Source organism: Leopardus geoffroyi, chromosome B4 (genome assembly GCF_018350155.1).
Source record: "Leopardus geoffroyi isolate Oge1 chromosome B4, O.geoffroyi_Oge1_pat1.0, whole genome shotgun sequence".
Taxonomy (NCBI): domain Eukaryota; kingdom Metazoa; phylum Chordata; class Mammalia; order Carnivora; family Felidae; genus Leopardus; species Leopardus geoffroyi.
In genome coordinates this window covers 125,849,665-125,875,972 of record NC_059341.1, presented here as the reverse complement: position 1 = coordinate 125,875,972, position 26,308 = coordinate 125,849,665, and the positions used below count along the sequence as shown (strand labels likewise).

General features: G+C 41.7%; 1 long non-coding RNA gene and 1 other non-coding gene across 2 annotated transcripts; both read left to right on the top strand.

Annotated features, from left to right (window-relative positions):
• The first annotated feature begins 325 nt into the window (after window positions 1–325).
• LOC123592304 lies at window positions 326–432 on the top strand. The gene has a single exon (XR_006709697.1). It is a non-coding gene; the product is annotated as a U6 spliceosomal RNA (small nuclear RNA).
• A 12,161-nt stretch (window positions 433–12,593) lies between these two features.
• On the top strand, window positions 12,594–25,009 carry LOC123591057. Its single transcript, XR_006709096.1, has 3 exons — window positions 12,594–12,836; window positions 20,514–20,626; window positions 22,247–25,009. It is a non-coding gene; the product is annotated as an uncharacterized LOC123591057 (long non-coding RNA).
• The last annotated feature ends 1,299 nt before the right edge of the window (window positions 25,010–26,308 follow it).

The following is a 26,308-nucleotide window of genomic DNA, read 5'->3' as shown; positions in this document are numbered from 1 at the left end:
TTACATTTGGGAGCCTTTGGTACAACATGGGTATAATCATACAGACACGACATTAGATTCACCTTATCAGCCCAGTTTTATTCAGTAGCCCTCTTTCAGCTCCTTGGGTCTTGGCACTGTGCAAGATCCACCTGTCCTTTGCTCACCTTGCATGCAGCTGGGTGCCACAGTCCAAAGTTACCACGGGGCCATTTTTGCAATTGTACAGTTAGCACCCATTTCACCGAATTCTCCTCTCAGAATCCCAGTGGTCTGCTCATTAATAAAGGACACAATCTTGTGCCTTTAAGCCCAGTGATATCAACCTCTCCAGAGAGCATAGCACTTGCTTCAGCAGCACATAGGAGAAAATTGGAATGAATCAGAGAAGATTCTCATGGCTCTCTGCACAAGGATGACACACAACCTCTCCAGAAAGTGTAGTATGATTCTTGGTTTCAATGGGTTTCTCTCATCCCTACTGCCCTGAGTTTCTTTATTTGTTTGTGCTAAAGGCTGAATTGTTTAAAAATTTGCTATCATAGCTGTAAGCCAAAAGCCAAGTCTTAATTGTGCTCTGTGTAATGGATTAATGAGAGCAAGTAAACAGCCATATTATATAGAGTAATTGATGAAGGGCAATGCTTTGTCAGGCTACATTAACAAAGGAAGTAATTTCATACATTTTAATGGGATTTGGTGGTTGTTCTTATTTGTTTGTTTCTGTCATGTTTTTTAGCAGAATGGAGGTCAATCTAAGGGCTTGCAATGAAAAAATTTCTTTCTCACTAAAAGTTATAGTGCGTTTCAACTTCAGATGATGTGCCCTGTTCTGAGGGATTTTCAGAGTAGAATTGCTCTTATCAAGTGGAGAACTATGTTGGCTGTCAAACAGTCTCAGGAAGGGTGGCCCCCAGGGTCAAGTCCTAGGGTCTGTCCCACCCCTCCTGGCAATTCTCAAAGCACCTGCTCCCCCCACATCATATTGAAGATGTCAGGCTAGATCTCAAAACATCAAGCCTCATGACAGCTGTGCCTTGTTAGCCATGACTCTAACTCTGTCCCCAGACTATAAGTTCCCAGGAGCTTAGTGACAGCAAGTGGGGCTTATTACAATGGATTTTACCAAGCACTCTGCACAGTGTCAGTAAATGCTGGCTGCTATCACTCAAAAGAAAGACAGGAAAAGCTACATATTATCAAGGCAAATGTAGATATGGATGCCACACCTATTTATGAATGGAAAAAAGACCAAAGGAGGTACAACAAAACATTGGCAAAGGTTACCGCTGTGAAATAGGATGGCACTTCATTTTTTTATTTTTTGCCTTTCAATATTTTCTATAATAAATGTTTCTTCATTCAACAAAGACTTTTTGCATGATTACTACATATTAGGCATTGTGCTAGGCACTGGGGGATATAAAGATGGAACAGACACAGTCCCAGCTGCAGAGTCGATATCCAGCGTGGGGGACAGATAAGGACAAAGGTGAGAGACAATGCACAGCTTCAAGGCCATCATCAACATCATATACATCCCAGACCTGAATATTTAGCTGAGTTTTCCTGCAGATGAACATACAGAGTTTTGAAAAAAGGATGTCTTTATGGGGCACCTGGGTGGCTCAGTCAGTTAAGTGCCAGACTCTGGTTCAGGTCATGATCTCAGTTCATGAGTTCAAGCCCCGCATCGTGCTCTGTGCTGACAGCTCAAAGCCTGGAGCCTGCTTCAGATTCTGTGTCTCCCTCTCTCTCTGCCCCTCCCTTGCTCTCCACCCCTCCCCCATTCACACTGTGTTGTTCTCTCAAAACTAAATAAACATTAAAAAAATTTTTTTAAAAAGAAAAAGGGATGTCTTTTTAAAATTCACATAAAACCATCAAATAGGGGCTGCAGGGTGATGCATCTGGCTGGCTCAGTCGGTAGAGCATGCAACTCTTGATCTCAGAGCTGTGAGTTTGAGCCTCACATTGGGTGTAGAGATTACTTAAAAAATCTTTTTAAAAAAAACCATCAAATGGGGGAGGAGTATCCATGAACAATTGTAATGCAATATAAAAGTAGTGACAGAAACACAAAAGATATCATGTAAGCAGGTCTGAAGGTGAGGTCTTTGGGAATGGGAGAAGCTTTCCATAGGAATTAACATTTCCATCAAACCTGAAAGACAAGAATTGCTGTTATATTTATAGCCAGGATTTAAAAAAGTGCTTAAAAATTAGTATTGGCTGTTATTGGATGAATGGCTATTGAACATTGAATGTGAATGAATGAATGAATGAATGAATGAAAAAATAAATGGAAGATTTTTAAAAATCAGAAAGATCAAATGACTGGCCCACTTACCACCAATGTGAGGAAAAATCACAAGTGGAAAAACAATCACTCGCTCGACTTTCAGCCCAGAGTTGTTCCTTCAGGCCCTTGCTACTCAAAGTGTGGTCCACAGGCTAGTGACATAAGCATCACCCAGAACTTGTTAGAAATTCAGAACCTCAGGCCCCATCCCAAGCCCACCAAATCAGAATAAGCATTTTAACCAGAACACAGATGATTTGTGTGCACACTGAAGCTTATGAAGGCTAGGCTTGTGATTCACAGTCTCAGCTACACGTTAGAATCACCTGGGAGCTTATACAAATCTAATTGCCCAGGATGGCTTGGTGGTTACAAGCACAAGTCCTAGGTCTCATTTCTGGGTTCTCTGGTTGATTAACTGTGTTACCTTAGGGCAGATCCATGACTTTTGGTGCCTTGGTTTCTTCATCTATGTGGTAGGCAGCTACTGACCTGGTTCCCAAAGGTTCCTGTCTCCTGGTATTCTGTAATCCCCTCCCCTGGAGTGTGGGCGAGGGCTTCATGACTTGTTTCTATGGACAGAATACAGCAAGAGCAATAGGACATCATCACCAAGTTTAGGTAACAAAAGCCTATGACTCCCATCTTTCTCAGTCTCTGACTCTTCTTATGCACTCACTTTGGTGAAGCAAGTTGCCATATTGTGAGCTTTCCTATGAAGAGCCCCACATGGCAAAGAACTGGGTTTCTCCATAGGAAAGTTCACAATATGGCAACTTGCTTCATGGCAAGGAACTCTGGTCAACAGCCAACAAGGAACTGGGGCCCTGAGTCTACTCTGCCAACAGCCACATGACGTAGCTTGGAAGTAAGTTCTTCTCTAGTCAAGCCTCAAGGTCACTGCAGCCTGGCCAACGCCTTGATCACAGACTTACAAGAGACACTGAGCCCAAAGACCAGCTAAGCCACACCTGGCTGCTTGATCCACAAAAACTGTGAGAAAATAAATGTTTGTTGTATTAAGCCACTAAATTTTGGCTGCACAATTAATTAGATAACTAAGATAACCCATAAAGTGGTAATGACATTAGCATTCATTGATAGAGTTATTGCAAGGTTAAATAATTCGCATGAAGTGCTTAGAACAGGGCCTGGCATATAATAAATATCATATATGTTTTGCTATTAGATATTACTAGAAACCAGTGATGCCCTTGGTACCCTTGGTACGTACTGAAGAATGTAAATCCTTTGGGCATCCTTTTTGATCCCCAAAGGCCCTCATTGTTCCAGTTTCTCAAGTATGCTGTAGACTGGAAGGCCACTCGATGTAGGAGACACCCCCACATGTCTACCGTGAGATGAGAACATTCTACATCAACTGTGTTACTCATTGCGTCTGTGATTTTAGTCATGCCTAAGCTCACTTCCTCTTAGCCCTGCCCAGGGTTTGTTGATTTCAGCCAAACAATATCATTTGTTTCAGCCAAACTATACCATATCAATTCCTCAGTTTAACTAAATTTAGTTTCTGTCATTTGCTGTCAAGAGTCCTAACTTATGCACAGGGATTAAGGGAGATGTGCTAGAAAAGATCCAACTGAGATCTGGAGAGTAAGGCAGATGTAAATGTGTGGAGGAGAGAGAGGGTTGGAAGACAGTGTAAGGCCAAAGGAACAACTTGCACAATAGCTCGGATTTCTCGAGATGAGAGGAAGTAAGACACGTCTGAGGGCCAGAAACAAAGCAATGTGGCTGGAGTGCAGTGCAGGGAGCAGAAAGTACATGACACATGAGAGGGACCAAAGTATGCCCCTTGCACACCAGGTAGGAGTTGGGATTCAATTTGAGGGCACAGGCACAACGCTGACAGGTTTTAAGTCAGGGGCTGACAAACCACAGCTCTGAGTCAAATCTACTTTCTGCCCATTTTGGTAAACACGTCTTTATTGGAAAATAGCCAGAGCCACTCAGTACGCAGCGGGCTCCTTTTACGATGCAAACGCAGAGCTGAGCAGTTGTAACAGAGACAGCATAGCCTGTGAAGGCTAAGATATTGACCATCTGACTCTTTACAGAAGAAGTTGCCAGTCTATGTTTTAAGCGAAGGGGTTCTATGCTCACACCTGCTCTACACAGATTCTGGATGCAGACTGAGAATGTGCTGACACAGGGGCAGAGAGGCAGCCACCTTTCCCTTCCTTATACCCCATCTGGGGCCAACACTCAACTGTCCTTATGTAAGAGATATTAGGGGGAGAGGGAGGAGCGGGGCTGATGGTTTGGGTGGTCCATGGACAAGTAAATCAGATTCTACAGGAGTTGGCTACATTTTCAATAAATATTTTGGAGAATAAGAGAGACAAAATAGAAATACGTTATTTTCCTTCTGTTGTTAATACATCAGACAATATGGTGGCAAGTTAAATACAAAAAAAAACCCTGGAGTTAGGGGCATGTACGTGGCTCAGTCAGTTAAGCATCTGACTCTTGATCTTGGCTCAGATCATGATCTCACAGTTGGTGGGTTCCAGCCCCACCTTGGGCTCTGTGCACTGATGGTGCAGAGCCTGCTTGGGATTCTCTCTCTCCCACTCTCTGTCCCTCCCCGACTCACGCTTATTCTCTCTCACAAAATAAGCAAACTTAAAATCTAGAGTCGATTAGTAGTTTAAAACAAAACAAAAACCAAAATGCCATCCCCCGGGCCTGACGTCTACTTGTGCAATGACCCTCTCCTCACCGACAGTCTCTGCAGCAGTACAAATCTGGGGGCGGTGTTCTTCTGCCATCAAAGAAAGAAAAGTCACAAAGAGGTGAAAAAGACTCTGCTGGTCCCAAAAGCACCATTGCTCGGGTCCTTCTTGGGTTTACTTAGGAGTAGTGCTTGCTAAGAAAACAATTATTATTCTCTAACTTTGGTTAGGAGTGGGGAGGGCGAGATAGAAAATGTGAAGCCAAGGGGAGTTGTTTCTTCAGGACAGCTGGCAGAGACCCAAAGTACAAAGTTGTCTACAAACTCTCGAATCAGTGTGAGACTTGCAAGAGAACTATGTGCTGGCAACGTGGGCTGGCCCGCCTTGCCAGAGCAGAATTGAAACCATACCTCTACCTCTTGCAGACATCACCCAGTGGAAAGATGTTCTTATAAATCCCAGCCTGGAGGCCATCTCATCTACAGCCCCCTCCCTGTTCCCCTTCTCTTTCACTCCTCAAACCAGAAGAACTTAATAAAAACAGAAGGAACACATCTCTCCAGAGCTTCTCTGAACTGAAAGAAGTAGGGAAATAAAAATACACAGAGGATGAACATGACCCCTCTGGTCACTTCTGATTGGCTTCCAGGGGCCTCCACCATCGTGGCCCATTTGATCTGAGCCACACCGTGTGATGTGAAGCCCATGGGTGTGAGGGTTGGGGGGTCACAGTGCCTGCAGCATCACAAGACCTCAGAACCAGCTGCCTTTACCTGAACCACTCTCCTCTGTTCCTAGCATAGGAATCCCATGTTGATCTATGAAAATCTGACCTCAGTCTGGAGAAACTCTCAACTTAGCCCAGAAAGAATACAAATAATTACACCCTGGATTACTATACTTGCACTGAAAACCCACAATGCATCACAACTATAGAAGTGGAGAAAGGATTCTTCTGCTCTGGGACAGACCCCACTGTTTCCACTGGGAGGTCCTGAACTTGGCTTGGCATCCAAGGTTCTCCATAATTTGACATGATTCTCTCAACTTCTTCCCTGTCACTCCCTACACAAACACTGCCAAACAGATTTTGTCCTTCAATGCATGCCTATGGAGACCCCAGCTCCCATCTTTGCTCCTTCACCCTCATCGGGTCCCTCCACATCCAGGAAGAAGCTTCAGTAAAAAGCAGGAAGCACCAATATACCTGTAAAGAGATAGTGTTCCCCCACAAAGCTAGACCCAGTTTTCCATCCACCCAGTAACCAGGAATTTGGTAAATACAGGGGGGTATTTTTTGCCAAAGCATTTTTGCTTCATGCACTATCTCAAAAGAAACACAATGTTAAGTCTTATTAAGAGTTCAATGATATTCCTAGAAATTGGTGGAGAGAGAGAGAGAGAGAACAGAGACAGAGAGAGAGGGAGAAAGAGAATCCCAAGCAGGCTCCATGCCCAGAGTGGAGACTGACACACAGCTTGATCTCATAACCCTGAGATCATGACCTGAGCTGAGATCAAGAGTTGGACACTCAATTGACTGAGCCACCCAGGCACTCCCCTATATATTTTGAAATGCATCTTCTTCCTGGTAAAATCATTCTACAACAAAGGCACTAAAAGAAGGGGGTTGTTTCAAAAATGTCACTGCAAGGAAGATTCAGGGCTATACTGTAGTGCACTCCAAAGTTGAAGGATAAAGTTGACTTACTACATAAAAATTAAATCTTAGTCAGGAAGATTCAGGTGATGAGCTATTTGGAATGTCTCTACCAAAAAGAAAAACAAGGAGTACAGAAAATTTCTCTATGAACGTATATGTGTTTGTCTGACTAAACTTGCTATAAAGTTAACATTCTATCTAGTGTTCTGGTTAAAGTTCAAACAAACAAAAACAACCTAGAACAAATGTATAACATTAGCTCTTTAAAAATTAGCAACATCAAAGGCCAATAATGAATATTACTTTAAGCCCAGTACCTAGCACTTCTTTGGTGACCATTTGTAGGCATTGTTCCCTCCCTCTTTCTTGAAATGCCTTCTGCCTCCTGGTGTTCCTTCTACTCCTCTGGCCCCTTCCTTTTATTCTACTTTGTAGGCTCATCCGTTTCTACCCACCCATTATATAATGGAGATCTTTAAGCCTCTGCTTTGGACCCTCTTTTCTTCTTCCTGTGTAATTCTCCCTTGAAGGGATGGCATGCATGCTCCAAGGTATGAATAACATCTCTAAATTGATAGCACTTATAGTGGATTGAAGAGGAGTCCAAAGAGATATGTCCAATCCTAACCAGTATCTATGAATGTAACCTTATTTGGAAATAGACTCTTGGCAAATGTAATCAAGTTAAAGATTTCAAGATGAGATCATCCTGTATTTAGTTTGGATCCTAAATCCAGTGATAGGTGACCTTATAAGTGACAGAGAAGGAGAAGATACAGAGACATCCAGAGGGGAAAGCCATTTGAAGACAGAGATTGTAGTTATGCAGCCCTAGGCCAAGGATCACCAGCAGTCACCAGAAGCTAGAAGAGAGCCATGGAATAGATTCTGCCTCGGAGCCTCCAGAGGGAACCAACTCTGCTGACCCCTTGACTCTGGACTTCTGGCCTCCAGAACTATGAGCGAATACGTTTCTGTTGTTTAAGCAGCCAAGTGCGTAGTAATTTGTTACAGCAGGCCTAAAAACTAATATAGCGCCCAAATGTGCGGTTTAGCTCTCTGGCCTTTCCCTGAGTTCCAGACAAATACCTGTAACCGCCAATTTTACGTCTCAGAGGAACCTGAACTCAACATGTCCCTGATGTAATCCAACATCTTATCTACCTGTATGAGTCAGGGCTCTCCAGAGAAATAGAACCAACAGGATATACAGTTGATCCTTGAACAACATGGGTTTGAACTGCACGGGTCCACTTATACGTGGATTTTTCTTTTACAAATACATACTGTACTGTAAATGTATTTTCTCTTCCTTACGATTTTCTTAATAACATCTGCTTTTCTCTAGCTTACTTTATTGTAAGAATGCAGTATATCTATAACATACAAAATATGTGTTAATTGACAGTTTAGGTTATCTGTAAGGCTTCCAGTCAACAGTAAGCTATCAGTAGTTAAGTTTTTGAGAGTCAAAAGTTATACATGGATTTTTGACTGCATGAGAGGTCAGCACCCCTGACTCCTAAGTTTTTCAAGGGTCAACCATATATAGATATATATGAGGAGGTTTATTATAGGAATTGGCTCCCATGGTTATGGAGGCCAAGAAGTTCTACAATCTGCTGTCTCAAGCTAGAGAACTAGGAAAGCTGGTGAAATAATTCAGTCTGAGTCCAAAGGCCTAAGAACTGGAGTTGTGGGGGAGGACAATGGGTAAACTGGTATAAGTGCCCAAGGCTGAAGGCCTGAGAACCAGAAGCTTCAAAGCTCAAGGTCAGGAGAAGATGGACATCCCACCCAGTTCAAGAAGAGAGAGAGAGGAATTGCCCTTCCCTTGCCTCTTTAATCCATTCAGGCCCCAAACAGCTCTCACCCACCTTGGGGAAAACAGATCTCTTTACGCAGTTTACTGAATCAAATGCTAATCTCTTTCAGAAACACCTTCACAGACACACTTAGAAATAATTCTTTACCAGCTATCTGGGCATCCCTCAGCCCAGTCAAGTTGGCACACAAAATTAACCATTGCAACCCCTTGTCAACGTAACCCCTACATGCACCTCCTTAAACCATTTTTAAGCTCCAAACAAAGACATTAACAAAGTCATAATTCTGCCTAACATGATGCAAATATCCTGCGTACAGCCAAAAATGCACTAACCCCTTCCCCAGAAGAGAAGGTAAATCCTTGAGTGACATTTACTGCTTTTTTGTTGTTGTTGTTGGTATCCTATAAACTTAAAATAGTATGGCATAAGTTAACACTTAAATACTATGATATAAAGTCAGTATATCTTAAGTTACATGATAAGGGAACAAGAAAGGAAAGAGATCAAAGACATTTACTTAATATATGTATACAGACACAAAATAAGGAGGAAATATTCATGACAATTGCAGTCCTCGTATTTATAACTATCTTCTTCTACTATCCATACTATATCCCCTTTGTTTTCAGCAAGTACCTCAGCTAGTTGTGGTTCTTTACCTGGCTGGATGACCCAAACCTTTACTCTTGGAGAATCTGGGCCACTACTAGGTCTGCCTGGATTGGGTTGTAGTTTTCCATGGACCTTAATCATAGGACACAGTGATACCAAGAGATCCCTTAAGGGATTTCCTATAATCCAAACATACTCTTCCTTAGCTTCACTGTGGAATAGTAATCCAATCTTCCCTTGGTAGTTGGGATCAATCACCAAGTCAGCACATAATTCTCTTCCTGGCCTGTAGATTCAGAGGCACTAGGAGTCCAGAGCAGCCAAGTGGCAATTATAACTTCCAGTTCAATGGAATCATTGTTGTGTCTCCCTGTGGAAGCATTCCTCTCTCTGGAACTAAGTCCTCTAAGCCAGCAGAGCATAAAGTCATAGGAAAAAGGAAGAAAAAATTTGGCTGATTTTAGCCCTCCTGCAGGAGATCAGACTCTCCCTCAAGGCAAACCTACAGGCTCTCAGGGAATTCAAATCCCTGAGATCATCCTTTCTTATCACTACTTTGACAGCAACATTAGGAGCAACCAACCAACAGCATTATATTCCTTAGTTTCCCAGAAATGTTTGAAAGTATCATATACAAAGGCCTCACCGACTACTAATACCATCACTTTTGGAGGTGAGGATTTCAACATATGAATTTGGGTAGGGGGGAACACATATCAGGCAAGCCATAGCACCACCACAACTTAGTCTCCTTTTGTGGCCCCAACTCAGTAGACAGTGCCAATATCAATCCAGTTCCATAAGCCAGATACCAATGACCCTGCCCTCTATCTTCTCCCCCTAATCAATCTCCAAACCCAGGCAATTTTATACCTTATTTATCTATTGTATACACCCATTTATGGCTGCTTTTACTGCCATCACTTCAGTTCAGTGAGCCATCAGCTCTCACCTGGACCACTGAAGCAGCCTCCCAACACATCCCCCTGCTTCAAGTACTGCCCACTACAATTCGTTCTCAGCCCACCAGCTAGAGTAATCTTCTCAAAAAATAAATCAACTCACATCATGGTCTTGCTAAAACCTCTCAAAGTCTTCATATGGCCCAATTCTCACCTCAGCCTATAAGGTCCTCCACTGCCCGGCCCCTAACTACTTTTTCAGCCATATCTCATACTATTTTCTCTTAGCTCCCTGAGCTTCAGCCATAGTAGCAATTTTCTTTCCAGAAACTTCTGTATGCAGCAGTTAAGAGATTGTGTAGTGAACTCCCTGAATTCAAATCCCAGTTTGGCCTGTTCTAGTGGTGTGGCTTAGAGCAACTTACCTAATCTTTCTGTGTGTGTGGTGAGACAGGAGAAGTTCAGGGGGTGGTCCATTTCTTCATCTGAATATGGTGATAACACAATTCGGAATTTACAAAACTGCTATAAATATGAAGTGACCAAACTCACTTAAGTCATTTGCATAGCATCAGGTACATTCTAAAATATGAACATTATCTTCTAAAACTTTGCTCTCTCCCAATTTAAGGAATTTACTACATCCACTAATCTCTGCACTCTTGGTTCATTCCCCTTCATCCTTCAAACATTACCTCCAGTTTCTACAAGAAGCCTTCCTCAACCACCAAACCAGTGTGCAGTGCTCTGTTGGAGAACTGCATGGCCCCGTGTTCTCATCCCTACACTTTCCTGCCGTCAGTCTTGAGTTTACCACTCATGACCCCTACCTTACCAAAGCAATTCCTTATCCAATGCCAAAATCACGCAAACCTGGAATTTTTTCTCATAAAATTTTTTATGATCATCCATTTTTTTGATGGTATGATAAATACATTGAGAAAAATCTGCGAAGTGAATGACAACAGAGTGATCCATCCATCTGACAACAGAGTGGATGGCTGGCAGCCTCCACTATGATGTTGCACCACAGATGATGTCATAGCAGCTCGCTGTTTACCACATAAACAGACGGTGTGTGTCACAATGTACAGATCAGAAATAACTCTCTGAAGTATTTCTCTGCAACAATCTCCTAATGGACTACCTGTGACTTACTAATGGTCAAGAGACAGTAGAGACATACTAAGTGAGAGAGAAATATGAAAATACAAGGCAAATGCAAATATGGGATATGAATAGATTGTATACAAGAGCTTTAAACACCCATCATCTCCATCAAGTTCTCCAGAGACTCCCATCAGCAGATTTTCCTCCAAATTATACTCTCAGCAGATGTGTAATGACCAAGGACCCTGATGATAAAATAACAATAATGTTAGACTCTCCCGGCCAGCAATGACTATTTTTATTTCTGTAACCCCAACATCTAGTTTAGAGCCAGTAAATAGAGTAAATGTTCAATAAGTGTTTATTGGTAGAATGACTGGATATTTTAGATACCAGTTAACATAGCTGTTCCACAGTCAGAGCCCACAAGAAGTATTGCCACTTGACAAGCATTTTAACCTGAGGACATCAGTCAACATGTAATAATATTCCTGTGTTGGTGTTTTGGGCTCCCAGGAGCCAAATTCCCTGACTTTCTTCTAGGATGTCTCTCTTACTCCACTCTCACTCTTTGTGCTCCCCTGGAATAGGGAGGTGGGTGTCCACTGGTGGCTACAACACTGGACATGTGACCCCAACCTAGCCAATCAAAACATCACACCCTCTTAGGCATGCTCATTGGTTCAGAGATGGGCGTATGACCCAAGCTGTGGCAATCGGTCCAATCAGTGATCATCCTGACACTTTGGTTTGAACAACCAAGAAAGAACTACTGAGAGCTGGACTCTTTTCCATTGGTTTTGGGGAAGTGAAGTTGTAAGACAGGAATGGTCTGAGGCCATCAGAAGGAAGGGTTTCTGACAGTTGAAGTGAACCCAGAGGAAGAAGAACCAAAAGAAGGAGAAAGACCAGGTTTTGGTAACATTTTTGGACCCCTAGATCTATCTAACTGTACCTGCACTCACCTTGCACCAGGACTTTTGCCATGTGACCCAACAGTGTATTTGGTGTTGAAGTGGTTCTTTTTTGGTGGGGGGGGGGGGGGGTTGTTTGCTTGTTGGGGGGTGAGGGTTTTCTTGTTTTTTTGTTTTTTGTTTTTTGCTTAAAGTAGCTTGAATTGGGTTTTCTGTCACTTATAGCAAAGAGGGCCATGACTAAAACTCTTTCTTCTGAACACATGCTTGGAAGCTGAGAACTCCAATTTTCATACATTATTCTGAGTAATGAATGATGCACATCTCAGGACACCATAGCAGGAGTTTACAAGTTTACAAAGTTCACAAACAAGTTAACAAAAGTGACATGTGAAAATCCAGACAACTTTACAACCCAAGGTTCTAGTGATGTCTGCAAAAGTTCCCAAGGACTCAAACAGTTAAATGTATCTGAAATTCTAACATCCTTGGAGTGAACTCACATTTACTGGAATTAGAATGCATACAGTTGCCCCTGTTTCCATTGTAACACCAAATTAGTCCTTATTAATTGGCCCCTATTTATTTTCACTCACTTGCTACCATTAGATATTTGTCCTGGCATCCTAGTCAGGAAGACGTTAGCTAGGCCTAATTGCTCAGCCTGTATTTAATGGACAGCCTGTGCTATCAGATAGCTCTAGAAAGAAAACAACAGAAGGCTTAACATGCAACTCTAGGAATGCCAGGTATGTAGTCATAAAATCGAATAATTTCAGAGCAAGGAGAGCCTCAGATGAGCCGCTAATCATCTCCATGGCCTGAAACAGTAAGTACCCCCAAAGCCAACTAATGAAAGGCTAAACTCATTTCAAACTGCTAACAGGCATTTTTGAAGAGATAAAAATCATGACTCTCACACATATATAAAATGAACCCATGTCAAAGATTTTATGTTATTCATCATTTAATGAGGGAAGCCTAAGTTCTTATGCTGGTTCAAAGGAGAAGTCAAAGAGCAGACACATATGTAGGCAATCAGAAGTGCTGACTACATTTCAGAAATGCTGAAATGCATTTGCTAATAGATGCAGTGGTGGCTTCCTCTGCCAAACATTCATTTGCGCTGAATGTGGACAAGAATCATTGACATTACTATGAGGTTTTTTTCAACTCACAGAGTTATGAAATAGCTCAAAGACAATGAAAGGTGCAGACCACTATAAAATTAAGGGACTCAAGTTCGAGAACTGGATAGTGCCCAGCATCTCATAGGATACTCAGGAATCCCTCTCTCTCTCCACCATTCAAAGATTTGTGCAAGATTTCCTCTCTGCATATGACGTTTTCACTAACCAAATATCTATTGCACATGTTATTTGAGCATTTTTGTGGTTTTTGAAAAACTTCACTGAGCCTTAGTTTCCTCAGTAGAAAAGAGGAAACTGTAATACTCGATTTTGTAGGGTGTGGTAAAGATGAAACGCAATAATGTCTGGGAAATGTCCTAGAACCTCACTAGATACCTGGCACCTAGTAGGTTAGGGAAGAATTTGTGCTTTAGTAGAGCACTGTGCATTGTCTACAGCACATCCTTCCGGGTCATCTGATTCTGATTCTATGAGGGTTCTGCAGCTTTCATTGCCTTTGAGTTCTTTTTTTTTTTTTTTTAATGGCTCTGTAAATTGTACATAACTGATAGCAATGCAAGTAATTTTTGTCTATAGACATGCAAATAAATTCTGTCTGGTGGAGGGATAACCAGCCCTTCCCTTTAAAAAGACAGTTTTGCGGTCATTTGCAAATTCATTTCATTATTTCTAATCTGTAAAAGTGTCTGCATTTTGACTTCTCCTTTAAAGCAATTGTAACGTCCATCAAAAGCTGCCTCCCCATATTTCACCGACACACACAACCTCTTGATAAGACAAAGTTGAGTTTATTGCTTGCTGCAGTAAAGGAGAATACCACCTGGCAAATCTGTGGCAGTGTGTCTGGGGAAGGAGGGGAAAAGTCAGCATTTATTAAGAATTGGAGTTTTATGTAAAGCAGCTTTTCAAAGCACGGGTTTGATTAGTATTGGGTAAAGATTGTGGTACAAAAGTCTAGGATTGGTGGGCACAGAAAGGTGAGGACCTCAAGGCAAAAGATTCAAAGATTCTCCAGGAAGCTCTGGGAATGGACAATCACACTATTTGGCTGGGCAGCAAACTCCTGGAAGAATTACCTCCAAATTGCCTAATGATCTGACTTCTTTATTTATTTCCAAGATTTTCTGTAGTAACATTAAAGATCTAAGAGAAGTCTGCAGAGATCTAAGTATGATATTCTTCCTCTAAAACAGAAGATATCCCTCCTCGAGGTAGCTTTGTTTTGAACAACCACGTGTCCACTTTCATAATCCTCTTGGATGAGATCTATGATGTAGGGGAAACAAACCCTTTTTTTCTACTCTCTCAGGTTTAGCATCTGGGGCCTGCTCATTAAACTGACAAAAGACAAATTAAGAAGAGAAAAAGCATACAAATGTGATTTGATGTTAATATGTCTATTTTTCCATGCATGGAGGTCTTCATAGAAAAGAAAATGAAGACCTCAAAAAAATGCTATCATAGAAAAGAAATGAAGACCTCAAAAAAGTGGTTAGACCTGGGAGCTTATATATCCTCTTAACAAAAGATGATAGATTATGGAGAAGTGACAGAACAAAGGGAAGGGGGTTTGGGCTCTAGAGAGTGGTAAGTTGTGAAAATGTAACTAAGAAATGCACGGTAAATAAGACTTCCTTAGTAAGGTATGCAGATAAGAGTCAGTCTCCTCTTCTTGGCACGGAAGAAGGAACATTTTCACAAATGAAAATTTGTGTCCCCTTCACAACGAGAAATATATGCACTGCTTTTAGGCAGAATGAGAAAGGGCAGAGAGTTCTTCCTGTGTCTGCTATTTCTCAATTGCCTTCAGCTCAAAATTATTCTTGTGCCAAAGTGGCATATTTTGGGGTAGCATATTCTGAACCCTTTAAGTGGCATTAGTGGCATTGTCTAAATTGTCTGCAGTTCTCTCAACCACAGCATGCAGGATTTCCCCCAACTTTCCAAGCTTCTTATGAAGCATGAAATCAAGAAGCCTAAGGCAAGTCAAATTCAGAATTCCCCTGGAGTAGAGAGAGATCTACTGATCTCTTTCTCCTAAAGGACAAGCCGATGGGCCAATAAATAAATAAGCCTTTATATTGTAAGTAAAAGCAATAAACAGTAAAACAAGGAAAGAAAATTGAGCAAATTTTGTTAGGATTTTAACATATCTTAAAGCTTTTCAGACTCATTTGCACAGATTATATCCTTTTTCCCTTAACAAAATCACACCTCATTATCTTGCATACAGATGTGGACCTCTCTGCCAAGAGTGCTGCAGTAAAGACACATCAGGTATATTTAATTACAACTTTTAATCAAAGAAATTTCTATTTCACAGAGAAAACTGGTGAGAGCAGAAAGAAGACTGTGGATAATTGCTGATAACCCCAAATCAGCATTTTAGCAGACCAGAAGAGCCCATGAATACACACAACACAATTTTTACAGCCACACATATCCCTTATACAACTTCTCAACATGGCAAAAATGAGCACATTAATGAACAGGCCCAAAGATAGTATATAAAAATAAGAAGCAAAAGCATATAAATTTGAAATTATGCTTAGTAATCAGTTTCACTGTTCTTTCTTACTTAGATATATGATCTAGGATACAAAAATGCTAATTCAAAGGGGCACATGCACCCCAATGTTTATAGAAGCACTATCAACAATAGCTAAAGTATGGAAAGAGCCTAAATGTCTATCAGATAATTAATGGATAAAGAAGATGTGGCATATATATGCAATGGAATATTATTCAGCAATCAAAAAGAGTAACATCTTGCCATTTGCAACAACATGGATGGAACTAGAGTATATTATGCTAAGCAAAGTAAGTCAGAGAAAGACAAATATCATATGATTTCACTTGCAGAATTTTAGAAACAAAACAGATGAACATAGAGGAAGGGAAGCAAAAATAAGATAAAAACAGAGAGGGAGACAAACAATAAGAGACTCTAAATACAGAGAACTGAGGGTTCTTGGCAGAGTGTTGGGTGGGGGCATGGGCTAAATGGGTAATGGGCATTAAGGAACGCATTTGTTGGGATGAGCACTGGGTGTTATATGTAAGTGACGAATCACTGACTTCTATTCCTGAAATCATTATTACACTATATGGTAAATAACTTGGATTTAAAAGAAAGAAAGAAAGAAAGAAAGAAAGAAAGAAAGAAAGAAAGAAAGAAAGAAAGAAAGAAAGAAAGAAAGAAAGGATCTAGCCATTCAATGAATACCCATTAATTAACTCAATTTAATATCAGTACTAAAGTTCTTGAAAATGAATCTTCCAGCTGATGTATTACAAAATATAATCTCTGTTGAAATTAAATTTTCAGAATAAATCAACACAAATTTTTATTTTTCATAACTATAAGCATTAGTAGAAATAATGCTAGTTTATTTGATTAGTACAGTAAACCCTGTATAAATTTAAGAACATACCCAAGTAGAATAAAATCATAAACTCCTATTATGTTTACCATGGTAAATCAGGGAAGACAATTATTTGTATTAAGCCAAAAATAATGAACTCATTTCATTTCCAAAAGCTGACTTAATATATTTGAACTTGGCCTCTTAAACCACTTTTGAGTTAAATTTCCATAAGACTACTCTGTTTAACATATTGAAAGTTATCAGTTCGATTTCCTTAATTTCTGGGATTTTTTTTAATATTCCATTGATACAGCGCTTATTTGATGTAAAGCAATCAGAAGAACTCATTTAATCTTTAGAGAAATTTCTGTTCAGCAGATCCTTCTGAGCCCCTCATCAGTCAGTCATCTCATCCGTTACACATTTTCTCTGTTTTCTTACCAGAGACATGGCAATTCTTTTCCCAGAGTTGTTTCTGTTTACAATATCTATAACTATCTTTATCAAGAGACTCCTTCCATTGGAGCTGAATGACTGAGATGGGAGCATCTAGATATTTTATCTGTAAGGCTATAAATTTATTCCAGTTTCTACTTTGTTTTCATTCTAAACTGTTTTCAAAGTCCTCCACAAGTGTTGGAGTTCTGGCAGTAGGGTTATTTCCTATTCTAGTCCATGCTTACGTATTTGCTACTCAATTTCTGGCTTAATACCAATTTATAAAAAATGAGGAAGGAGCGGGGGATCACATCTGCTTCTAGATTTTCTGCTGAATGCTGCCTAAAGGTGGAACAGGCCTATCCCTGGGTTCTCCACAATCCTCATCCTTTCTCTACTTGAGACTAGATTAGCATCTGATCCACTTTCATAGGGAAGATTTGTGGGATAGACTCCAAAAGACCTTATCCAGCACGTAGAGTTTTTCTGAACCTCTCTGATTTCCTATGAAATTCAGGGTCTTTTAAATCATTATTGAGAGCTTCCAATCCTGCTTTCTCCATCCATTTCTCAGCATCTGAGACTCCCACTACACTCATTGATATAGATAGACCAGTGAGTCCTGCATTACATATTCATAAACTTATTCTAAGTTCTTCTGCAAATTTCTCCTATCCTGGCTGGGCTCTCAGCTCGGACTTGAGACCAGGGCTTGAAATCAACAGAAAGGGATTTTGCCTGTTCTGGGGGAGGCTTAACTTCAAGAGACCATTGAAGTTTAAGAGGTTGTGGTAGACCAGTGGGGAAGACGAGCAAATCAGAGGGAGGCCAGAAGCTGAGAGAGATGTCAGAGCATAGGACTGGGGAAGGTTCACACTGTGATTCAAGAGGATCTGAAAGAGAGACAGCTTTCAGTTTCTTTTGCTTTGGCCAAAAGAAAGGAAGGAAGAGATTTTGGAATCTGAATGTCTTGGAATGCTTCTTGATGCCAGTTGAGAAATGGGGGCAGTTGGAAGTTTGCTCCTCATTTGAACTAAACTTCTCAGTCCCCAGGACCAGCTTGAGGAAAGAGCTTAACTTCAGGGCCTGCACCCATCCTCTTCCTGATGGGTTTCCTCTTACTGATGCACAACAAAAATGACAAGAACAGAGAGACAGACAGATTTCCACCAAAAAAAAATATATGTGCTTTTTCAAATGTTGGCACCTAAGGACGGTTTCTTAATCCTAGGAGAAGAAATAAACTCAGCATCTCAGAGTTGAACAAAAGAGATAAAAGTTTCTAACCAATGCAAGGTCTATTTGCCTACCCCGTCATCACAGTCAGAAAGTCTCCAAACAGAAGGCTCAAAGGACCTCAGAGGGACATTCTGTTTCCCATTCCAGGGCATTGGCCATGACGGTGAGATCTTGGTCCCAACTGGATCTCAGTGAGACCTCCAAATCTGTCGAAAGCTGTCTCCCCAAATATCACCAACACAACTTGTTGATATGTCAAAGTTGAGCTTGCAATTACTGCACTAAGAGGGACTGCCATGTCACAAAGTTTAGCAGTGTCGTGGAGAAGAAAATGTGATGTCAGAATTTATTGAGATTTGAAAGTTTGATTTAAGACAGATCTTTCAAAGTGTTGGTTAGGACTGAGTAAGGATCATGAAACAACAGTCCAGGATTGGTAGAAGCAGCAAGATGAGAATTTAAATGCAAGGAATTCAAAGACTCTTAGGATGGTTTTTTAAGGAAGTTCGTGCAATGAATCAAACCATTTGCTTGGGCAACAGACTCCTGGGGGAATAGATCATGCTAATGAAGGCAGGAAAATAACACAAAGTCATGTTAATACAGACAGTGACCTGTGGCTTTGGTTTTCAGTGTCCGGTGTAATTATAAGGGTAGAAGGTCTCAGTTCTCCCATTGCTTCTGTCACTCTTACTAATTTGTGAGTTAAATAAAATCTTTTTCATGCATTATTTTATATCTACATGAGAGTCATGATTTTACCTTCTTTGAAAATCATCTTTAACAGTAGATACTCACCGATGGCAGTTGGAATTCTCATTATTTATATAAAACTCAAAGGAATGAGTGGACACAAATCACTGTGTACATTGCAGGGACAGGTCTAATCAGTGCTCCCATCATGTGATGTGTTCTTATCCTTTATCAACCTCTCAAATTGGCTGGGCATTAAAAACTTCGTTTTGTTCCACATTCCACATCTCTTTTGGCTTCCAAGTAAAATATTACATCCTCAGTCTGTCATATCTCTATAGCAAGGGTTCTTAACTGTTTTTGTGCCATGGATTCCTTCAACAACTGGTAAGGTCTATGGGTCTCTTCTCAAAATACTGTTTTTAGGGGCGCCTGGGTGGCGCAGTCGGTTGGGCGTCCGACTTCAGCCAGGTCACGATCTCGCGGTCCGTGAGTTCGAGCCCCGCGTCAGGCTCTGGGCTGATGGCTCAGAGCCTGGAGCCTGTTTCCGATTCTGTGTCTCCCTCTCTCTCTGCCCCTCCCCCGTTCATGCTCTGTCTCTCTCTGTCCCAAAAATAAATAAACGTTGAAAAAAAAAAAAATTAAAAAAAAAAAAAAAAATACTGTTTTTAAATGTTTGGAAAAAATAATAACTTTGGATAATTTCTTTAAAACAATTATATTGAAACGTCTTCAAAAAGATTGTATTTAAAATTTTGCAATGGAGTAATGTAAGTGCATCTTTAGTAACCCATTAAATAACCCATTAGATAAACCATTAGATCTACTACAATCCAGTAGTATATCTGGTAATTATTTTAATATAAAGCATATAGGATATTCTGAGATATCTGCAAAACCGTGATGTGATATAAAAATACCTGAGGTTCTTGAAAATATAACTATGCTTTGTTGTCTATATTCCTAATTAAAAGATGCACTAAATTTCAATGAGAGGTGAGTGATAATCAAGATGCATTTTTTCTTCCCAGTCATGTTCACAGACCTCATGAATTCTATCCACAGACTTTTATAAGTCCCAAACTCCAGCTGGGAACACTTGTTCAATAGTCATAGACGCCCAGGGGAAATTTCGACAGAATTTTTAAAAATCAGTTTAATGTTAGTCAAATAGAAAGCAGTTGCAAAGTAGTAAATACAATGTAACATCACTGCTGTAAAAAACAAAAATACAATGTGCCATGTGTTTGCACCAGGAAGGGAAAGATGTGAGAAATACATACCAACTGGTCACCTGGCTGGTCGGGCAAAAATGAGAGAAGACAGTTGACATTTTCTTGTTATGGTTCAACATTGTTCAATGGTTTACAATATGTGTATATCCTTTTGTACTTATTGTGGACTAAAAACTGTGTCCCCCCAAATTCATATGTTGAACCCCTAAACCCCAATGTGACTCTATTTGGAGATAGGGCCTTTAGGGAGATAATTAAAGTGAAATTAGGTTATAAAGGTGAGCACCTAATCCAACAGGACTGCTGTCCTTAAAAGAAGAGGAAGAAGCCCCATAGATATCTCGCTCTCGCTCTCTCCCTTTTTCTCTCTCTCTGCCCAAAGAAGGAACCATGTTAGGACACAACAAGAAAATGGTCCATCAAGCCAGGGAAATAGGTCTCACCAGACACCAACCCTGTTGGCTCTTCCATCTTGGACTTCCAGCCTCCAGAACGGTAAGAAACAAAATTTCTGTTGTTTAAGCCACCAGCCTATGGTATTTTGTTATAGCAGCCTGAGAAAACCTATACAGTAGTTTTGGGGAATGGGGGCCTAATTTTTTAAATAGCTTATTTGAAATCCAAATCCAGAGTACTGATTTGCAATGAAAACAGTCGTGCCCTGGGGCGCCTGGGTGGCTTGGTCACTTACGCATCTGGCTCATGGTTTTCAGCTCAGGTCATGATCTCACCGTTCGTGAGTTCAAGCCTCACATTGGGCTCTGTGCTGACAGCTCAGAGCCTGCTTGGGGTTCTCTCTCTCTCACTCTCTCTCTGCCCCTCCCCTACTCACATTCTCTCCCATCTCTTTCTCTCTCAAAATAAGTAAACAAACATTAAAAACAAAATAAAGCAAAAAAAAAAAAAAAACAGTTATGCCCTGTGGTCAGGAGAGCTCCGGGATCACAAGAGGAAGCTCTCAAAAGCTAGTCTTAGAAGAGCCATTGCCGCCTAACACCCCAACCCCATACCTCATGTCAAAATCAGAATCTTACAAAGCTGTGTGACACCCCCCAACAACTGAGGTTCCCAGCAGGCTTCTGATGTATTTTCCAGCTCACCTTCCCATCAAGAGCTCGTGAGCCTTGGGGCGCCTGGGTGGCGCAGTCGGTTAAGCGTCCGACTTCAGCCAGGTCACGATCTCACGGTCCGTGAGTTCGAGACCCGCGTCGGGCTCTGGGCTGATGGCTCAGAGCCTGGAGCCTGTTTCCGATTCTGTGTGTCTCCCTCTCTCTCTGCCCCTCCCCCGTTCATGCTCTGTCTCTCTCTGTCCCAAAAATAAATAAACGTTGAAAAAAAAAAATTTAAAAAAGAGCTCGTGAGCCTTACTGACGGCATCCTAGTCATTTCAAAAACAGTAGCTTATTTTTCCCACCAAAGAGAAAAGTGCAAAAACTATTCCCAGCAAAGGGAAGAGTTGGGGGGGGGGGGGGGCGGGGAGTGGGGGGAGAGAGATTTGCCAAAGAATTTCAAAAGCCAAGAATCTATTGTGTGGTATCATCTAATCTTTTTGGGTGGTCTCCCCCTCCCCACCAAACTCCTGGCTTTCTGGTCCTAAATACTCCTGGCTTAAGATATCTTGAAGATCACCAGAAACAGAGCCCTGTAGATCATGCGTGAAGCCTTATCTTTGCTGGTTATGCTTTTATTTCAGAGGTCACCCATCCACAGCACTCTAAGAGGCTCCTGGCATTAATGAATCCCTTGCTGAATTTACAGTAGCAGCTCTCAGCCCACACATTAGTGCCACTTAGACAGAGATCAGATTTCCTTTTTAAGCAAAAGCTTCATCAGCTCACAGATCAGCCAGCTGAACTCACTCTCTTTCTCTCTCTCTCTCTCTTACAATATGAACAGTGGTGGGGGGGGGGTCCTTATGGGGCAAAAAATAAAAGCCAAATTCCACCACAACACTTTTTGCATTTTAAATCTTCCCTAAGCTCATCTGCAAAATCATTTCTGTTTGCTTTATGAAGAAATGGAAGGTCATTGCTCTAGGTTAAACAGAGAATGCTTCTTGGGATAGTTGCAAAAGTGTTCGATCAGTTATTTGCCATTAAATCGTCACTTTACTAGCGAAGAGATCTGAAGAGTCCGTTCCTCTGAACATCAGTTTTTCATCTATAAAAAGAGAATGAAAGTACATGGTCTGGCCACCTCCCAGGATTGTTCTAAGGATCAAACGAGATCATAATCTATGTGAAAGTACTGTTGGTGCCGGTGATGTTATTTAACACTCAGCTGGACTATTTTGTTGGTAAGTGCAGTAACAGTCTTAATACATTGGGGTAATTTGGAGAATTATGTCAAGTTAGTAATGGTTGAATACGAACTCAAAACACCTAACTGCATTTCTAATAAGACTAGAATTGGGATTCTTTAAAAACCAGATCTTTGTGGTGGTGAATGGACACAATCATGTAGCCGGAGAAATGAACCCAGTCAGATTTTCTTTCCATAAAGAGAGGATGGGAAAATAGCCCCTAAGAAGATAAGTGGGCCCAAAGTTTCCTGGATCTTTGTGCAATTCAGGGATAGGCATATTTCATATTCCCAGTAAGCTGGAGGGGGCATGATTTGAAAGCAAGTTGAGGGAGGTGGACAGGAATGCCATCTTGAGAGAGATGTTTTGCAATCATGTGTGTTTTGACTATACTATTGTTGAGAATCCACATTGGTCCTTGGGAAGGGTGTGTGTGTGTGTGTGTGTGTGTGTGTGTGTGTGTGTGTGTGTTTGGATCTGTATATAGTGTTTGGAGGCAGAAGGAGGTCCCAACAATTAGTAGCTGGCCAGTCAGCGGGAGGAAAGACTCAAGGCTACAACTCATTTCCAACAATACTTCCCTTCAGGTGCCCAGGGTTCATCAAGGACTTCACCATGAGGCTTAGAGTATTCAGACTCAGCCAACCCTACAACCCCACTCTTACCCAGACTGTACCAAAAACACAATAGCAAAGGACAACTGTGGATTGACCACAGCAGCAACACTTCAGGCCAATTTATCTCAATAAGCCAGACTTAGGAAATGACTCAGTTGGAGAGGACAGATCAATTCCATGGGTAGAAAGAGGTTTTCTGAAAGTCTAACAGAGAGCACACAGCAGAGGAAGAAGGTACTCACACAGAGGCCCTGACCTGGGACAAAGGATTGATGTTAGGAAATAGGGATGCCCACAAGAGATCAACAGCATGTAAAGAGTTTGAACTCCCTGGGGGACTTTTCCTTAGGACAGGAACATTAAAATTAGCACACAATTTCAAGAATTTTCTTCTTAGTTTCCCTCAGTCCTGCACTGCAGTCTGATGCTCAGATAGAGCTTTGAATGGTCAGGCTTCTATGAAATAAAGCAGAAGACAGGGATAGGATACATGGCCTGCCCACTTTCACCCTTCAGCTGCCATTGCAAGAACACAGCAGCATCCTCGCTAGGGCTCTGGATCCTGTTGCTCAGGCAGGGACCAGCATGACTGGAATCAGCAGAAGAATACAGTTACTAGTAGACAATTCCAGAGCAGATAAGGGACAGCCTAGCCCAATTTCACCCTATCTTCTTTCCCCAAAACCTTAACGGAGATGATCCTTTCAGGCAGAGAGAAAACTAAAACTTGGTTTTCAAGTTATTTGGAAAATATTTAAGAAGTTTAACACCTTTGGTGTTAAATTCTTCAGTTTCTTCATGAAAGGTTATCTACACAGTCATAGGGTAAAAGGACTGTGTGAACTGCAACTCAGTTAGACTCCAAGCCTGAGTCCTGAGACAGGTGCATCTCTCCCTTGCTAATGCACATGCATGCATGCACACATACATCTCACACACACATGTACACACAAACACACACCAGACAGCAGATCCAGGATCTATATTTTCTGTCTTTAGCTTTATGCCTGGAGAGCTCAACTGAGGGACTCATTGCAAGGATCCTCACCTTTTGCGAGGTCAAATGCTCAGTTTATCAGGCTGTGTGATTTAATAACTAAACTCCCTGAACTGGGTTTTCTGGAAGCAGTTGGTATTTAGCTTGGGAACTGGGTTAGGATTACACCTATGTATTGGGTAGGTGTTATTGGTAGGTAAGTTGCTAGCATCCATATCCATGACAGGCATACGATTATATTTGTTGACAATGTTGTTAATGCTGGAGACCTTGATCACAATAGTTCTGATCTTGAGTTTAACTGCAAGATATATACATAGGATAAGCCAAAATCCCACCAGCATCACCAGGCAGCCAGAATATGGGTTACTGGGGAAGCCTCCATGCATCAATTCTTAGGACTACACAGACAAACTAATTTGAAATTTGGCTTTAATATTTGGAAACTGAATACTTTCAAAATAATTTATTGCTTAACTAAATTAAGCCAAATGGTTTTAAACCACTCTGTGCATAGAGGTACAGCATTTTATCCCCACTTAGAGGACAATGATAATTTGGTAATTTCTGACTTGAGCCAAGGAATTCACCAGGTAAACATAGATCATAATGTTGATAAAGCCAATGGTCACAAAATGGTGGCACCGAATGGGTATGTTTACAGTGGATGAACACATCTCTGAGACTCCCAGTAGCAAAAGGAAACAAATGCCTTTGTTGGGCCAGAAGGAAATGATTTTGTAATTTCCTGTAATTATTGCCCTAGTGTAGACTTGAGTAGGCCTCTTTCTTCCCATCCAAGTGGACTCTTCTTTCAGCCCTTACATTCTCCAGCCCTCATCACCAGATTCAATTTTATTCCATTTTTTACTGAGGTTATGCTAAGTATGGTATTCATACCTGAGGCTACAAGGATAATGATGATACTAATAAATGTCATCTTATCATATTCATTTTACAAATGAGGAGGCTGTCGGGGCGCCTGGGTGGCGCAGTCGGTTAAGCGTCCGACTTCAGCCAGGTCACGATCTCGCGGTCCGTGAGTTCGAGCCCCGCATCAGGCTCTGGGCTGATGGCTCAGAGCCTGGAGCCTGTTTCCGATTCTGTGTCTCCCTCTCTCTCTGCCCCTCCCCCATTCATGCTCTGTCTCTCTCTGTCCCAAAAATAAATAAACGTTGAAAAAAAAAATTTAAAAAAAAAAAAAAAAAAAAACAAATGAGGAGGCTGAAATTCAGGGAGGCGACCTCAGCTGCAGCAAAGAAATAAACGGCAGAAGTGGGATTTACAGAAGGGCCGTGTGACGCTCAGAGTCCATGGTCATGCCAGTGCTGCGACACAGTCCTAGCCCTGGAGGACGAGCAGTCCTCTTCTCGATCTACAGAAGACATTACTACAACGTCTTCATGCACCCCAAGCCATGAACATCACCACCCCCAAAGTTAGGTCTGTCCTGTGCCATAACTTTGCCCTGCCTCCTCTTCTCTGCCTTATTCTCTTGGACAGCAGGAGGGCTGGCCCCAACCCCAATCTGAGCTTGCTTGATCCTAGCCGGCTTCCTGCCAAGAGCTCAGCCCCCTGCTCCCCCAGAGCTCGGGTCTCTCCTGCCTGACTTGGAGGCAGCATGGAGCAGTACAGAAGGGCTTATACACAGGCTCTCTTCTATGTGGCCCAGTTTCCTCATCTATGAAATGGAGGTAATACTATCTCCTCCTAAGGTTGAATGAAATCATCTATGTCAAGTGCTCAGCACAGGGCATGTCTCCTGAGGTGGGGGAGGGGGAAGCTCCCATCTGCCTGTATCCCTCAAGACTGCACTTAGACCACCCTCCCTGCAGAGCCTTGGAGAGTCACTTGGATTTGTAAGCTCCTTGGATGCTGTACACTGCCAGGTCCAGGGCCACGTCTGAAACCAAGCCAGTTTCTTCAGTCCACATCCTATCAGCCACGGGGGCAGGGTTCTACTTTCCCTCCTGACAACCTTGGCTGAGATCCCAGCATGCCCACTCCTGTTGCCACACTTCAGAACAGGACCACTCAACAGAATTTTCTGGGGTGATGGAACTGTTCTAGATCTGTGCTGCCCAAAATGGAAGCCAGTGGCCACGAGTGGCTATTGAGAAGTTGAAATGTGGTAAGTATGACTAAGGAATAGAAACTTATAACCATTTTTTCATTGTTTCTTTATTTATTTTGACAGAGAGAGAGCATGAGCAGGGGTGGGGCAGAGAGAGAAGGAGAGAGAAAATCCCAAGCAGGCTCCC